This window comes from Oncorhynchus keta, chromosome 18 (assembly GCF_023373465.1).
Source record: "Oncorhynchus keta strain PuntledgeMale-10-30-2019 chromosome 18, Oket_V2, whole genome shotgun sequence".
In the NCBI taxonomy this organism is placed as follows: domain Eukaryota; kingdom Metazoa; phylum Chordata; class Actinopteri; order Salmoniformes; family Salmonidae; genus Oncorhynchus; species Oncorhynchus keta.
In genome coordinates, this window is record NC_068438.1 from 52,348,239 (window position 1) to 52,365,504 (window position 17,266).

Genomic DNA, 17,266 nt, shown 5'->3' on the forward strand with positions numbered 1-17,266 from the left:
TCCTTTGATTGGGTGGACAACATGTCAGTTCATGCTGTAAGAACTCTGATAGGTTGGAGGACATCCTCTGGAAGTAATTACTGTGTACGTCTATGGAAGGGGGTGAGAACCATGAGCCTCCTAGGTTTTGTATTGAAGTCAATGTACCCAGAGGAGGATGGAAGCTAGCTGTCCTCCGGGCTACATACTCATCGCCAAACCCACTGGCTCCAGGTCATCTACAAGTCTTTGCTAGGTAAAGCCCCGCCTTATCTCAGTTCACTGGTCACCATAGCAGCACCCACCCGCAACACACGCCCCCAGCAGGTATATTTCACTGGTCACCCCCAAAGCCAATTCCTCCTTTGGCCGCCTTTCCTCACAGTTCTCTGCTGGCAATGACTTGAACGAACTGCAAAAATCACTGAAGCTGGAGACTCTCATCTCCCTCACTATCTTCAAGCACCAGCAGTCAGAGCAGCTCACAGATCATTGCACCTGTTCATAGCCCATCTGTAAACAGCCCATCCAACTACCTCATCCCCATACTGTATTTATTTATTTTGCTCCTTTGCACCCCAGTATCTCTGCTTGCACATTCATCTTCTGCACATCTATCACTCCAGTGTTTAATTGCTGTATCGTAATTACCTTGCCACTATGGCCTATTTTATTGCCTTTACCTCCCTTATCTTACCTCATTTGCACACACTGTATATATACTTTTTTTTCCTACTGTATTATTGACTATGTTTGTTTATTCCATGTGTAACTCTTTATTGTTGTATGTGTTGAACTGTTTTGCTTTATCTTGGCCAGGTCGCAGTTGTAATTGAGAACTTGTTTTCAACTAGCCTACCTGCTTTATTAAATAAAGATGAAATGTGTATTTATATATATATATAATACTATGCAAGCCAGTCTTTATTGGCTAACAGTTGAATCACTTATTGCTTTTGATAAGAAACATTGAAACTCCCACCCATCTCATATGAACAGCATCCATCACAAGCAAACCTGGCTTTAAAAAAAACTAATTTCTGGATTTAGGCTACAGAGAATATGTCTGTGATGCGCATGCGTACGAAGAGTTGTGTACATTCTTCTGCGAGTCAGTGCGAGAGACTGTTTGCGTTATGTGCGGACCTGAGCTGAGGGTTAACGATTACAAAAGTGTCAAGAATAGCTGTTCATTTTGCAATTTTTTTGGGGGGTTGGGGGGGGGAGAGCACAGAAAATCTCAAAATAGTCACTTTAAAACATGTCACATAGCCAAAATCTGACCGACTACTTACTTAAACGTGAGTTAACTTGGCTAGCTAACGTTAGGTTGAGAGTAGCTAGCCAGCTGTCCAGCTAACTACAACAGTATCAGGTGCTGCTTGCCTGTGCTAACTAATTATCTTCGACGATTATAGCTACTTACAGTAACTAGCTAACTTCATCACTATTAATCACATTGCCGCCGCCGAGCAAGGAAACAACTGTGGTGAGTACCATTTGGTGACATACATTTGGTGCTAATTAGCAACTAGCGCAGACGGCTAACTTAGTCTTGACTTGTGTAACGTTTAATGCTATAGGAAGCTAAACATGAGTGTTAAGCTATCCGAATGTGGCTATCGTCAGTGTGAATGTTATTCTCGCCTGTTGTTTTTGTTAATAGTCGCTATTAGCGTGTTAATAATAGCAGCTACATGTGTTGTAGGTAGGCCATTTTTTTAAAAAGCTAAGTTTTAGCTAGTTTAGTTAGCTATTATAGCTATTAAACGGCCTACTACAACACCTGTAGCTGGCTTTTGCCATAGACGCTAACTGCTTTACCGCCAAGTATTGGCGATAGTATGTATCTGACCGGGGAGTTTTTTAGTTAAAACCCTCGTCGAAAGGCTAAACATGAACACGCATCGCTTGCGGTACGATTTTGGGAACACATTTTTAAAGGTTTAGGGTTTCCACACAGACATGTTTTTTTTTACAACCCTTGTTTACGGAAAACAGACGGAAGATGGAGTGGACTGCCTGTGCTGTCTGCTCTCTGAACACCTGTGTGTGTGTGGACGGAAGATGGACGCCACAGACGTCTTGTCACAAAAATGCTGTCGGCTGGAACTGAAGTTAAAACCGGTTGAAACTAGGAGTGTAAAGGTTCACCGTACATACCCATGGTTCGGTACTAATTGCGGTTTAGGTCCACGGTGCGATTTCGGTACAGAGAGAAAATGAAATGTTCTTCACAATGTTCTTTACGTAGTAGTCTTTTTATTATCACATTGTATTTATCACATGCACCTTCCCGTGGAAATTCTTAGTTTACAAGCCCTTTAACCAACAATGTAGTTCAAGAAATAGGTAAGAAAAGATTTACTAAATATACTAAAGTGTGTGTGTATATATATATATATATATATATATATATATATATATATATATTTTTAGTAATATATTTTTAGTAACACAACAAAATAACAACGACAGTACAGGTTATGTATAGGTAATTTGTTAATGTACTTATTATGGAACCCCACTACTCTTCCTGGGGTCCAAACATATTAAAGCACTTACATTACTTAAAAAAAAAAAAGAAATTGTAAAACAGTACATATAATATTATTATACCACTACATATCTAGAAAACCAAATGTTTAATAGCACCATACTGTAACGGCGTTCTTCGTTTGTCGAAAGTGAGTCGGACCGAAATGCAGCGTGGTTGTTACTCGTGATCTTTAATGAAGGAAAGTGACACGATACATGAAATAACTATACAAATACGAAAACAACAAACGGAACGTGAAACCTAATACAGCCTATCTGGTGAAACTACACAGAGACAGGAACAATCACCCACGAAATACAAAGCGAAACCAGGCTACCTAAATACGGTTCCCAATCAGAGACAACGAGAATCACCTGACTCTGATTGAGAACCGCCTCAGGCAGCCAAGCCCATACAACACCCCTACTCAGCCGCAATCCCAATAATACAAAAACCCCAATACGAAATACAACAACATAAACCCATGTCACACCCTGGACTGACCAAATATATAACGAAAACACAAAATACAATGACCAAGGCGTGACAACAATGTGATTTTCTGGATTTTTTTTCTTCATTTTGTCTGTCATAGTTGTACCTATGATGAAAATTACAGGCCTCTCTCATCTTTTTAAGTGGGTGAACTTGCACAATTGGTGGCTGACTAAATACTTTTTTGCCCCACTGTATCAGAAACTTTGAACATTCAACAGAGCACCATTAAATCCATTAGTAAAAAATTGAAAGAATATGGCATCACAACAAACCTGACCAAATAATAAAGAAAACACAAAATACTAAGACCAAGGCGTGACGCATACAACAATATCACAATGTATGCATGTGTCTCTTAACAGTCCTCGCTGTTCCATAAGGTGTATTTTTACCTGTATAAAAATGTTAAAAAAAGATTCTACTGCTGCATCAGTTACCTGATGTGGAATAGAGTTCCATGTAGACATGGCTCTATGTAGTACTGTGGAATAGAGTTCCATGTAGTCATGGCTCTATGTAGTTCTGTGGAATAGAGTTCCATGTAGTCATGGCTCTATGTAGTTCTGTGGAATAGAGTTCCATGTCGTCATGGCTCTATGTAGTACTGTGGAATAGAGTTCCATGTCGTCATGGCTCTATGTAGTACTGTGGAATAGAGTTCCATGTCGTCATGGCTCTATGTAGTACTGTGGAATAGAGTTCCATGTCGTCATGGCTCTATGTAGTACTGTGGAATAGAGTTCCATGTAGTCATGGCTCTATGTAGTACTGTGGAATAGAGTTCCATGTAGTCATGGCTCTATGTAGTACTGTGGAATAGAGTTCCATGTAGTCATGGCTCTATGTAGTACTGTGGAATAGAGTTCCATGTAGTCATGGCTCTATGTAGTAACTGGAATAGAGTTCCATGTCGTCATGGCTCTATGTAGTAACTGTGGAATAGAGTTCCATGTCGTCATGGCTCTATGTAGTACTGTGGAATAGAGTTCCATGTCGTCATGGCTCTATGTAGTACTGTGGAATAGAGTTCCATGTAGTCATGGCTCTATGTAGTAACTGTGGAATAGAGTTCCATGTCGTCATGGCTCTATGTAGTAACTGGAATAGAGTTCCATGTAGTCATGGCTCTATGTAGTACTGTGGAATAGAGTTCCATGTAGTCATGGCTCTATGTAGTACTGTGGAATAGAGTTCCATGTAGTCATGGCTCTATGTAGTTCTGTGGAATAGAGTTCCATGTAGTCATGGCTCTATGTAGTTCTGTGGAATAGAGTTCCATGTAGTCATGGCTCTATGTAGTACTGTGGAATAGAGTTCCATGTAGTCATGGCTCTATGTAGTAACTGTGGAATAGAGTTCCATGTTGTCATGGCTCTATGTAGTACTGTGTACCTCCCATAGTCTGTTCTGGACTTGGGGACTGTGAAGAGGCCTCTTGTGGCATATCTTGTGGGGCATGCATACGTGTCTGAGCTGTGTGCAAGTATTTTAAACTGGCAGCTCGGTGCATTCAGCTTGTCAACACCTCTTAAAAAACAAGCAGTGATTAAGTCAATATCGCTTCTACTACTTTGAGCTATGAGAGATTGATATGCATGTCATTAATGTTAGCTCACTGTGTACTTTTTTTAAGGGCCAGCTGTGCTGCCCTGTTCTATATTAAGGGACTATGCATAGATAATAAACAGTGAGTAGCACCAGTGTGACACTGCGTAGTATAGAGGTCCTGGATGGCAGGCTGCTTAGCCCCAGTGACGTACTGGGCTGTAGGCACTACCCTCTGTAGCGCCTTACGGTCAGATGCCGAGCAATTGCCGTACCAGGCAGTGATGCAACCACTCAGGATGGTGCAGCTGTAGATCTGTTTGAGTTTCTGGGGACCCATGGCAAATCTTTCAGTCTCCTGGGGGGGTGAAAGATGATGTTGTGCCCTCTTCACATCTATGGTGTGTATGTCAAAAGTTTGGACACACCTACTAATTTCAAAGGTTTTTCTTTATTTTTACCCTTTTCTACATTGCAGAATAATAGCGAATACATAAAATAAATAATAGCGAATAAATAACACACATATGGAATCATGTAGTAATCAAAGTGTTAAACAAATCAAAATATATTTTAGAATCTTCTCAACTAACCCAAGCCTGATGGTCAACTAACCCAAGCCTGATGGTCAACTAACCCAAGCCTGATGGTCAACTAACCCAAGCCTGATGGTCAACTAACCCAAGCCTGATGGTCAACTAACCCAAGCCTGATGGTCAACTAACCCAAGCCTGATGGTCAACTAACCCAAGCCTGATGGTCAACTAACCCAAGCCTGATGGTCAACTAACCCAAGCCTGATGGTCAACTAACCCAAGCCTGATGGTCAACTAACCCAAGCCTGATGGTCAACTAACCCAAGCCTGATGGTCAACTAACCCAAGCCTGATGGTCAACTAACCCAAGCCTGATGGTCAACTAACCCAAGCCTGATGGTCAACTAACCCAAGCCTGATGGTCAACTAACCCAAGCCTGATGGTCAACTAACCCAAGCCTGATGGTCAACTAACCCAAGCCTGATGGTCAACTAACCCAAGCCTGATGAATAAAAATATATTTTAGAATCTTCTCAACTACCCCAAGCCTGATGGTCAACTAACCCAAGCCTGATGGTCAACTAACCCAAGCCTGATGGTCAACTAACCCAAGCCTGATGGTCAACTAACCCAAGCCTGATGGTCAACTAACCCAAGCCTGATGGTCAACTAACCCAAGCCTGATGGTCAACTAACCCAAGCCTGATGGTCAACTAACCCAAGCCTGATGGTCAACTAACCCAAGCCTGATGGTCAACTAACCCAAGCCTGATGGTCAACTAACCCAAGCCTGATGGTCAACTAACCCAAGCCTGATGGTCAACTAACCCAAGCCTGATGGTCAACTAACCCAAGCCTGATGGTCAACTAACCCAAGCCTGATGGTCAACTAACCCAAGCCTGATGGTCAACTAACCCAAGCCTGATGGTCAACTAACCCAAGCCTGATGGTCAACTAACCCAAGCTTGATGGTCAACTAACCTAAGCCTGATGGTCAACTAACCCAAGCTTGATGGTCAACTAACCCAAGCCTGATGGTCAACTAACCTAAGCCTGATGGTCAACTAACCCAAGCCTGATGGTCAACTAACCTAAGCCTGATGGTCAACTAACCCAAGCCTGATGGTCAACTAACCCAAGCCTGATGGTCAACTAACCCAAGCCTGATGGTCAACTAACCTAAGCCTGATGGTCAACTAACCCAAGCCTGATGGTCAACTAACCCAAGCCTGATGGTCAACTAACCTAAGCCTGATGGTCAACTAACCCAAGCCTGATGGTCAACTAACCTAAGCCTGATGGTCAACTAACCCAAGCCTGATGGTCAACTAACCCAAGCCTGATGGTCAACTAACCCAAGCCTGATGGTCAACTAACCCAAGCCTGATGGTCAACTAACCCAAGCCTGATGGTCAACTAACCCAAGCCTGATGGTCAACTAACCCAAGCCTGATGGTCAACTAACCCAAGCCTGATGGTCAACTAACCCAAGCCTGATGGTCAACTAACCCAAGCCTGATGGTCAACTAACCCAAGCCTGATGGTCAACTAACCTAAGCCTGATGGTCAACTAACCTAAGCCTGATGGTCAACTAACCCAAGCCTGATGGTCAACTAACCCAAGCCTGATGGTCAACTAACCTAAGCCTCCACCATGTTTACTTTTATGACTGCTGTGAAAGACATGTTAAATGAAACGTTCAGTCTAAGTTGTTCACAAATGAATGAAGTGAACAACCACGGGCTGTATGTGCTCAGGGTCTCTGAATATGAGTGCTGTTCTAGGATCAGTTATCCTCTCTTATTTACTACGATCTTGAAGATATAACTGATCTTTGATCAGCGGTCCTACTCTTGATAATCTACATTTAGCCTCAGATACAGTATGTCTCCAGTCCAGGTGTCCTATATAAGAGTGGTCATTACAGCTGCCGAGAGTAGGCTACTGTGTTTTGGGACAGACTCAGGAAGGTAGTTGTGCTGTTTATAACCACCCGAAACTGAAAAACACAACTATCACAGCTATTTGTGCTTGTTTCGGTACTGTGTTGAGGTCGAGTGTAAGAAACATTTTCAAACGAAACTCCACTGATCTCAGTTTGTCAGATTTAGTTCTTTATGCACAATTATTGCCTGAGATATTGAAAGTGATTTTCATATGGGGTGGACATTTTGAGGAAATTCAAATGTTCCCCAGTAATGTAACGGCATAGTTCCTAAGTATTGTAGCGAAGGATGTTCTCTTTGTGACCTCATGACTGAGTAAAGACCAATCTCTGTTTCCTCAGAGCACTTGACTTATGTCTACACCTCATTCCCTGTATAGTGCACTGCTTTGAACCAGGGCCAATAGGGTGGCTTTTAACCTGGGCCAATAGGGTGCCTTTTAACCCGGGCCAATAGAGTGGCTTTTAACCCGGGCCAATGGGGTGCCTTTGAACCCGGGCCAATGGGGTGCCTTTGAACCCGGGCCAATGGGGTGCCTTTGAACCCGGGCCAATGGGGTGCCTTTGAACCCGGGCCAATGGGGTGCCTTTGAACCCGGGCCAATGGGGTGCCTTTGAACCCGGGCCAATGGGGTGCCTTTGAACCCGGGCCAATGGGGTGTTTTTGAACCAGGGCCATTGGGGGTGCCTTTGAACCAGGGCCAAAGGGTGCCTTTGAACCAGGGCCAATGGGGTGCCTTTGAACCAGGGCCAATAGGGAATAGGGTGCCATTTTGAAGGCATCCTTGACCTTACCCTTGACTCGACTCATCTTCTCCATCTATAGGTGTTTGCCACTCCTCCTCCATAATGCCCCCCCCCCCATGTTAAAAACAAACTACGCCCCTTCTCTCTCTCTGTTGTCTCTCACTCTCTTGCTCTCATCTTTCTTTCTTGCTAAATGATGGAAGTCATTTAAAAAAAAAAATGTTTTCTTTCTCACCCTGACTCTCACTGACACCAATTCAATTCTGGGGTAGTAGAAAGTGGTCCACTTATTTTTGCAGGGTGCTGTACTCTGGGCCATTTTCTCTTGCCATTGGGCCACTGCAGTCAGATCTTGAGAGGAGGCAATGACTGTGAGTAGTGTAATTGCCTATAACCCTGCCTGCCTGGGGTTAGCTCCACTGCGCTGGCTGCATTATAGCACTGCGTGGGTGTAGGGTAGACGGGGGACTTGGACTGGAGCTGGGCTGGCAGGTCAGTGAGAGGACCCTTAAGTGTTTGTACTCTAGCAAAGGGGAGGCTAGTATTCACATGGCCACTTAACATAATTGTGTGTGACCCACTTAGAGAGAGGTGTGTGTGTGTGTGTGTGAGCTGTCCTCTAGGCCTGCTACAGTAGAAGTCAGTTCTCTCAGGCCCCCAGCTCTAATGAGCTGTCCTCTAGGCCGGCCACTTCAAGGAAGTGTAATTCTAGCTACGGTGTATCAAAATGGACAAACAGTGCTATTGTCACTCCTTTTCTCATTTTTCGAGCGAAGGACTTTTTTTTTAAAGCAGTATGGGGGCACACGCGTTCGTTGTGCCTAGCCGAGTTTGGCTTGGCGCCAGCCGCCCTGAAGCACGCCGGCCGACAGCTTAAGAATCATTATTTTGCCCCACTGTGTGTGTGTGTGTGTGTGTGTGTGTGTGTGTGTGTGTGTGTGTGTGTGTGTGGATGCCCACTGAGGGGACAGAGGATTGTATCGTAAACTGAACCGTCATCAGCTTTTAATGTCTCCTTTACTCACTGTTATTGACCTCCTTATGCTCGTACCAACTCCCACTTTATTTGAAGGACTGTGTTTCTATATTGAAAATTAAGCATCACTACTGTGGTAGGCTGCTTGCTATGTTGTTGATGGCTTTGTAATAGTAGTAATGTCTGCTGTAAATTAATGAAGTATTATTACATAGAAACGTTCATATAATTATCATCGGCTGCTACTTTGTTGATAGCTTTGTAATGCAGTAGTTGATGCTGCTGCAATGCTATTATAACACTATTGTCAACTGGGCCTAAAGCCAGCAAGTGAATTTTAGGATACTCTGTTGTAACCTTGATGTGGTTTCCTGTAGATCTCACGGAACCTTGATGTGGTTTCCTGTAGATCTCACGGAACCTAGATGTGGTTTCCTGTAGATCTCCCGGAACCTAGATGTGGTTTCCTGTAGATCTCACGGAACCTTGATGTGGTTTCCTGTAGATCTCACGGAACCTTGATGTGGTTTCCTGTAGATCTCACGGAACCTTGATGTGGTTTCCTGTAGATCTCACGGAACCTTGATGTGGTTTCCTGTAGATCTCACGGAACCTTGATGTGGTTTCCTGTAGATCTCACGGAACCTTGATGTGGTTTCCTGTAGATCTCACGGAACCTTGATGTGGTTCCCTGTAGATCTCCCGGAAGCTAGGTGTGGTTCCCTGTAGATCTCCCGGAAGCTAGGTGTGGTTCCCTGTAGATCTCCCGGAAGCTAGGTGTGGTTCCCTGTAGATCTCCCGGAAGCTAGGTGTGGTTCCCTGTAGATCTCCCGGAAGCTAGGTGTGGTTTCCTGTAGATTTCCTGGAACCTAGGTGTGGTTTCCTGTAGATCTCCCGGAACCTAGATGTGGTTTCCTGTAGATCTCCCGGAAGCAAGATGTGGTTTCCTGTAGATCTCATGGAACCTAGATGTGGTTTCCTGTAGATTTCCTGGAACCTAGATGTGGTTTCCTGTAGATCTCACGGAACCTAGATGTGGTTTCCTCTAGATCTCCCGGAAGCTAGGTGTGGTTTCCTGTAGATCTCCTGGAACCTAGATGTGGTTTCCTGTAGATCTCCCGGAAGCTAGGTGTGGTTTCCTGTAGATTTCCTGGAACCTAGATGTGGTAATATTCATATTTACACATGGTAAACAAGTGTGTTATTTAAGGCACATGGAAGTTCACATGTTCCAGAAGGGATTTCTGCCATAAAACACATTTTGATCAAATGTTTTACATTCAAATGATGAGTAGTGATGATGCGGGCCTAGTTTCCCGAAATGAGTCACCCGAACACACCCTGTGTGTTTTAATAAAATCAACTATATGCGTTGACCTTGTCTGATGCTTTAAGCGCACTGTTTGATGAAATAAGACACAAATGACTCGAGGGAGCCAGAGATCTAGAGGTAGAGGGAAAAACATGAACCTGACTCAACCTTTCTCTTCCTGCAGGCTTTCTCAGATTCTGCCATTACTCTCATGAAGTTGCCAGTAATAGGCTGCATGAGGAGTAGCCCACCTTTTTTCCCCTCGCGTGGCATATGCCAATTGATCTTTTCTACCGATCTGCGTGCCAGTTATGGTTTTCATATGCACATAAAGACACAACTGTTTTAGAAAAATATCTGAAAATGATAGAAACCTAAACTTCTCTTGCCAAATTTCAGGTAGAAAAATATCGTGATTAAAAAAAATTATAATAATAATTTTAAAAAATCCTATAAATTGCATTGGCTACTCATGGCCTGTCTGCAACGAACTTGAAACATTGTACCAACTATTTAACTTGGGTTAGACCTCAAGCTTGCTCTAGCAAACTTGCAACATTGTATAAAGTATTTTGGGACCTCATAGTTTACTGTGCTAGTGAGCTCGGGACAGACACAGCTGTCGGCTATTTGCACAATGGATAAGAAGCAGTGTTTGACTTGGGCGGCAGTTGCTCACTGGACGGCGTCTACAATTTTCTACTGCTTGAGCTCTTGTTCGTCTTACAGAATATCTGCTCAAAAGTGTTGTAGAGCTCCTGTGTCTAAATATAAACAGTACAAGCACCCAAAATGAGTATTTACACATGGTATAGAAGTTTATCACTGATCAGAAGTAATCGGGTAGGCCTATTTTATGACTTTCCACCTGATCAGAGCATGACATTTTTCCCTTTCATGCTCACCCCGGCCATCCTACAATCTAAACTTGATGCCCTCAATCCCACACAAATTATCAATGAACCTACCAGGTACAACCCCAAATATGTAAACACGGGCACCATCTTAGATATCATCCTAACCAACCTGCCCTCCAGACCCGACTGCCCTTGACCAGCACAAAATGTTGCATCCTGTAGCACAAACTCAAAAGTTCTGGGACATTGTAAAGTCCATTGAGAATAAGAGCACCTCATCCCATCTGCCCACTGCACTGAGGCTAGGAAACACTGTCACCACGGATAGATGCATCCACTATAATTGAGAATTTCAAAAAAAAAAAATTCTACGGCTGGCCATGCTTTCCACCTGGCTTCCCCTACCCTGGTCAACATCCATGCACCCCCCCCACAGCAACTTGCCCAAGCCTCCCCCACTTCTCCTTCACCTAAATCCAGATAGCTGATGTTCTGAAAGAGCTGCAAAATCTGAACCCCTACAAATCAGCAGGACTAGACAATCTGGACCCTTTCTTTCTTTCTTTCTTTCTAAAATTATTAGCCGAAATTGTTGCAACCCCTATTACTAGCCTGTTTAATCTCTCTTCCATATTGTCTGAGATCCCCAAAGATTGGAAAGCTGCTGCGGTCATCCCCCTCTTCAAAGGGGGAGACACTCTAGACCCAAACTGCTACAGACCTATATCCATCCTACCCTGCCTTTCTAAGGTCTTCGAAAGCCAAGTTAACATAACAGATCACCATCCATTTCGAATCCCACCGTACCTTCTCCACTTTGCAATCTGTTTTCCGAGCTGGTCATGGGTGCACCTCAGCCACGCTCAAAGGTACTAAACGATTTCATAACCGCCATCGATAAGAGACAATACTGTGCAACAGTCTTCATCGACCTGGCCAAGGCTTTCGACTCTGTCAAACACCACATTCTTATCGGCAGACTCAACAGCCTTGGTTTCTCAAATGACTGCCTCGCCTGGTTCACCAACTACTTCTCAGACAGAGTTCAGTGTGTCAAATCGGAAGGGTCTGTTGTCCAGGTCTCTGGCAGTCTCTATGGGGGTGCCACAGGGTTCAATTCTCGGGCCGACTCTTTTTTTTTCTGTATACGTCAATGATGTCGCTCTCACTGCTGGTGATTCCCTGATCCACCTCTACGCAGACGACACCATTCTGTATACTTCTGGCCCTTCATTGGACACTGTGTTAACTAACCTCCAGACGAGCTTCAATACCATACAACACTCCTTCCGTGGCCTCCAATTGCTCTTAAACGCAAGTAAAACTAAATGCATGCTCTTCAACCGATTGCTACCAGCACCTGCCTGCCCGTCCAGCATCACTACTCTGGACGGTTCTGACTTAGAATATGTGGACATCTACAAATACCTAGGTGTCTGTTTAGACTGTAAACTCTCCTTCCAGACTCACATTAAGCATCTCCAATTCAACATTACATCTAGAATCAGCTTCCTATTTCGCAAGAAAGCATCCTTCACTCACGCTGCCAAACATACCCTCGTAAAACTGACTATCCTACCGATCCTCGACTTCGACGATGTCATTTACAAAATAGCCTCCAACACTCTACTCAGCAAACTGGATGCAGTCTATCACAGTGCCGTCTGTTTTGTCACCAAAGCCCCATATACTACCCACCACTGCAACCTGTACGCTCTCGTTGGCTGGGCCTCTTTATGTAACTATTGTAATTCTCAATGGATGCAAAAACAGACTTTGTTTTGTTTGGGATACAGGAACAATGAGCCCCACAGGTTATTAGTGGTGGTGCGTTAAGCCAATCAGAAATACTGTCAGATCCCCAAATGTTCACATTTATGTGCCTATATTTGTGTGCAGGCCTTCTATGTGTAATCAGGCCAGGTAGCCTATAGGCCTGCTTCTATGTGTAATCGGGCCAGGTAGCCGATAGGCCTGCTTCTATGTGTAATCGGGCCAGGTAGCCTATAGGTCTACTTCTATGTGTAATCGGGCCAGGCAGTCTATAGGCCTGGTTCTATGTGTAATCAGGTGCGTGTCCTTACTCAACATTGACAGGAGCACTCCAAACACGAGATAATGACTACATTTAATTGACAAAACTCACAAATGGAATTAAATTAACTTGTTTTTCACTAGTGTAGCAGCATAGGCTGTGCACTCTGCAAACAATGTGTCCACTCTGACCATGAGGACGTTGGACCGGAATGGTAATATGGAATGCATTAAAATAAGTGACCTTAACCAAAGTAACGAACATTGTAGATGCTAAATGTACTACTGGTGACATGTTCACCAGTATGGGGAATTGATAGACACTAACAATCAAACACAAACGATTCACACAATGAAGTTATGAAACAATGAATGTGCACAAATTGGCAGGAAAGAGAGAACATTCTGGAGAGAGGAAGTGCATTTGTGCGTCTGGTTGCTGCATGGTCAATTCGACTTCTGCGTTGGCCACATGCAGCATTTTACGGTGATACGGCCTCCGCAGAATTCAGGGCATATTCACACTTCTTGCGCTTCGCAGAGCAACGCAGAGCTGATGTGAAGAAATTTAAGGAAGTGAGTTTGTGTTTGTCCACCCCCCGCCTACCGTCAACCGATCTTGTCAGTGCGGAGTTATACAGAGCCCATCGTATTGTTACACCGATTAGGAGGCACATGGCGCCTCCTCATGACTCCGGAAGCTCTGCGATTGTGTCATATGGAGCTTCCGACCACATTTTTAGAATCAAGCGTCAATTTGTTTTTTTAGTCTAGGCCTCCGCAATGGAGTTGTTCACTGAGCTGGGCGAGTGTGTGTGTGTGTGTGTGTGTGTGTGTGTGTGTGTGTGTGTGTGTGTGTGCGCTACTGCTCGACTAAAATCTTGGTCGACCAACAGCTTATCAACCAAACAGTCGACTAATTGGGGGTCTTCCCTACCATAAAGTGTACTACTGTAGACCAGGGTCCGTAGGGTCCTATGTAGGGGATAGGGTGCCATTTGTTACACAGCTGGAACATCTTTCTGAATGTGTTTCCACTGTTCCGTTCTTTTTATTTTGCTTTCGGGGGGGAACTTTAATGTGCTGTTTCTCGCAGCATTAAAAGCTTTTTTTTTAATTTTATTTTTTTGTAAAGAGCGCCGACTGTCGAAGGACATGCATATCGGTAGTGTTCTAGGCTTACGTCTTTGTGTATATCGCTTCCATCCGTATCGGGGGCGGGCAGGGTAGCCTAGTGGTTAGAGTGTAGAGGTGGCAGGGTAGCCTAGTGGTTAGAGTGTAGAGGTGGCAGGGTAGCCTAGTGGTTAGAGTGTAGAGGTGGCAGGGTAGCCTAGTGGTTAGAGTGTAGAGGTGGCAGGGTAGCCTAGTGGTTAGAGTGTAGAGGTGGCAGGGTAGCCTAGTGGTTAGAGTGTAGAGGTGGCAGGGTAGCCTAGTGGTTAGAGTGTAGAGGCGGCAGGGTAGCCTCGTGGTTAGAGTGTAGAGGTGGCAGGGTAGCCTAGTGGTTAGAGTGTAGAGGTGGCAGGGTAGCCTAGTGGTTAGAGTGTAGAGGCGGCAGGGTAGCCTAGTGGTTAGAGTGTAGAGGCGGCAGGGTAGCCTCGTGGTTAGAGTGTAGAGGTGGCAGGGTAGCCTAGTGGTTAGAGTGTAGAGGTGGCAGGGTAGCCTAGTGGTTAGAGTGTAGAGGTGGCAGGGTAGCCTAGTGGTTAGAGTGTAGAGGTGGCAGGGTAGCCTAGTGGTTAGAGTGTAGAGGTGGCAGGGTAGCCTAGTGGTTAGAGTGTAGAGGGGCAGGGTAGCCTAGTGGTTAGAGTGTAGAGGCGGCAGGGTAGCCTAGTGGTTAGAGTGTAGAGGCGGCAGGGTAGCCTAGTGGTTAGAGTGTAGAGGCGGCAGGGTAGCCTAGTGGTTAGAGTGTAGGGGCGGCAGGGTAGCCTAGTGGTTAGAGTGTAGAGGCGGCAGGGTAGCCTAGTGGTTAGAGTGTAGTGGCGGCAGGGTAGCCTAGTGGTTAGAGTGTAGAGGCGGCAGGGTAGCCTAGTGGTTAGAGTGTAGAGGCGGCAGGGTAGCCTAGTGGTTAGAGTGTAGAGGCGGCAGGGTAGCCTAGTGGTTAGAGTGTAGAGGTGGCAGGGTAGCCTAGTGGTTAGAGTGTAGAGGTGGCAGGGTAGCCTAGTGGTTAGAGTGTAGAGGTGGCAGGGTAGCCTAGTGGTTAGAGTGTAGAGGTGGCAGGGTAGCCTAGTGGTTAGAGTGTAGAGGTGGCAGGGTAGCCTAGTGGTTAGAGTGTAGAGGTGGCAGGGTAGCCTAGTGGTTAGAGTGTAGAGGTGGCAGGGTAGCCTAGTGGTTAGAGTGTAGAGGCGGCAGGGTAGTCTAGTGGTTAGAGTGTAGAGGAGGCAGGGTAGCCTAGTGGTAAGAGTGTAGAGGCGGTAGGGTAGCCTAGTGGTTAGAGTGTAGAGGCGGCAGGGTAGCCTAGTGGTTAGAGTGTAGAGGTGGCAGGGTAGCCTAGTGGTTAGAGTGTAGAGGTGGCAGGGTAGCCTAGTGGTTAGAGTGTAGAGGCGGCAGGAAGCCTAGTGGTTAGAGTGTAGAGGTGGCAGGGTAGCCTAGTGGTTAGAGTGTAGAGGCGGCAGGGTAGCCTAGTGGTTAGAGTGTAGAGGCGGCAGGGTAGCCTAGTGGTTAGAGTGTAGAGGTGGTAGTGGTTAGAGTGTAGAGGCCAGGGTAGCCTGTGGTTAGAGTGTAGAGGTGGCAGGGTAGCCTAGTGGTTAGAGTGTAGAGGCGGGCAGGGCAGCCTAGTGGTTAGAGTGTAGAGGCGGTAGGGTAGCCTAGTGGTTAGAGTGTAGAGGTGGTAGGGTAGCCTAGTGGTTAGAGTGTAGAGGTGGTAGGGTAGCCTAGTGGTTAGAGTGTAGAGGTGGCAGGGTAGCCTAGTGGTTAGAGTGTAGAGGTGGCAGGGTAGCCTAGTGGTTAGAGTGTAGAGGTGGCAGGGTAGCCTAGTGGTTAGAGTGTAGAGGCGGCAGGGTAGCCTAGTGGTTAGAGTGTAGAGGTGGTAGGGTAGCCTAGTGGTTAGAGTGTAGAGGTGGCAGGGTAGCCTAGTGGTTAGAGTGTAGAGGAGGCAGGGTAGCCTAGTGGTTAGAGTGTAGAGGTGGCAGGGTAGCCTAGTGGTTAGAGTGTAGAGGTGGCAGGGTAGCCTAGTGGTTAGAGTGTAGAGGTGGTAGGGTAGCCTAGTGGTTAGAGTGTAGAGGTGGCAGGGTAGCCTAGTGGTTAGAGTGTAGAGGTGGCAGGGTAGCCTAGTGGTTAGAGTGTAGAGGTGGCAGGGTAGCCTAGTGGTTAGAGTGTAGAGGTGGCAGGGTAGCCTAGTGGTTAGAGTGTAGAGGTGGCAGGGTAGCCTAGTGGTTAGAGTGTAGAGGTGGCAGGGTAGCCTAGTGGTAAGAGTGTAGAGGTGGCAGGGTAGCCTAGTGGTAAGAGTGTAGAGGTGGCAGGGTAGCCTAGTGGTTAGAGTGTAGAGGTGGCAGGGTTGCCTAGTGGTTAGAGTGTAGAGGTGGCAGGGTAGCCTAGTGGTTAGAGTGTAGAGGCGGCAGGGTAGCCTAGTGGTTAGAGTGTAGAGGTGGCAGGGTAGCCTAGTGGTTAGAGTGTAGAGGCGGCAGGGGAGCCTAGTGGTTAGAGTGTAGAGGCGGCAGGGGAGCCTAGTGGTTAGAGTGTAGAGGTGGTAGGGCAGCCTAGTGGTTAGAGTGTAGAGGTGGCAGGGTAGCCTAGTGGTTAGTGTAGAGGTGGCAGGGCAGCCTAGTGGTTAGAGTGTAGAGGTGGTAGGGCAGCCTAGTGGTTAGAGTGTAGAGGTGGTAGGGCAGCCTAGTGGTTAGAGTGTAGAGGTGGCAGGGTAGCCTAGTGGTTAGAGTGTAGAGGTGGCAGGGTAGCCTAGTGGTTAGAGTGTAGAGGGGGTAGGGTAGCCTAGTGGTTAGAGTGTAGAGGCGGCAGGGTAGCCTAGTGGTTAGAGTGTAGAGGCGGCAGGGTAGCCTAGTGGTTAGAGTGTAGAGGCGGCAGGGTAGCCTAGTGGTTAGAGTGTAGAGGCGGCAGGGCAGCCTAGTGGTTAGAGTGTAGAGGTGGCAGGGCAGCCTAGTGGTTAGAGTGTAGAGGCGGCAGGGGCAGCCTAGTGGTTAGAGTGTAGAGGCGGCAGGGGAGCCTAGTGGTTAGAGGTAGAGGCGGCAGGGGAGCCTAGTGGTTAGAGTGTAGAGGCGGCAGGGTAGCCTAGTGGTTAGAGTGTAGAGGCGGCAGGGTAGCCTAGTGGTTAGAGTGTAGAGGCGGCAGGGGAGCCTAGTGGTTAG

General features: G+C 46.1%; 1 protein-coding gene across 1 annotated transcript in view; it reads left to right on the top strand.

Annotated features, from left to right (window-relative positions):
• Positions 1 to 1,100: 1,100 nt before the first annotated feature.
• Positions 1,101 to 17,266, top strand: part of fndc3a (fibronectin type III domain containing 3A) — a 172,868-nt gene continuing 156,702 nt past the window's right edge. The window contains exon 1 of the transcript XR_008069170.1: positions 1,101 to 1,468. The gene's annotated coding sequence lies outside the window, so the exon portion shown is untranslated. The remainder of the gene's footprint in view (positions 1,469 to 17,266) is intronic.